This window comes from Penaeus monodon, chromosome 34, assembly GCF_015228065.2.
Source record: "Penaeus monodon isolate SGIC_2016 chromosome 34, NSTDA_Pmon_1, whole genome shotgun sequence".
Taxonomy (NCBI): Eukaryota; Metazoa; Arthropoda; class Malacostraca; order Decapoda; family Penaeidae; genus Penaeus; species Penaeus monodon.
Window position 1 is genome coordinate 11,160,984 of NC_051419.1, and position 274 is coordinate 11,161,257.

Genomic DNA, 274 nt, shown 5'->3' on the forward strand with positions numbered 1-274 from the left:
TACATGGGAATTCCGTCACGATTCTCCCAGCCAAGGCGTTCTGGTCGCGAAGGCAAGGCTCGGCACATTATGTACTGTACACCATGCTTATGTTATCTCGCACACGTTATTATAGTTGTTTAGGTTTATAAGAATGATTTCCGAATACACACTTCTCCAGGTGTTGTTGCTTGGGAATACCTGTTTGCATTCCCTCCTTCTGAGTTTAAGAAAAGAAAGTTTATTTGATATATTCTATATGAGATGGATATACGGATATACGATGTATGTGTGT

The 274-nt window shown here is 40.1% G+C and overlaps 1 protein-coding gene across 1 annotated transcript in view; it reads left to right on the forward strand.

The window, feature by feature from the left end:
* Positions 1 to 209, forward strand: part of LOC119594580 (aquaporin-3-like) — a gene marked incomplete in the record, with an annotated part of 105,156 nt that extends 104,947 nt beyond the window's left edge. The window contains 1 exon segment of the mRNA XM_037943617.1: positions 1 to 209.
* Positions 210 to 274: the final 65 nt, after the last annotated feature.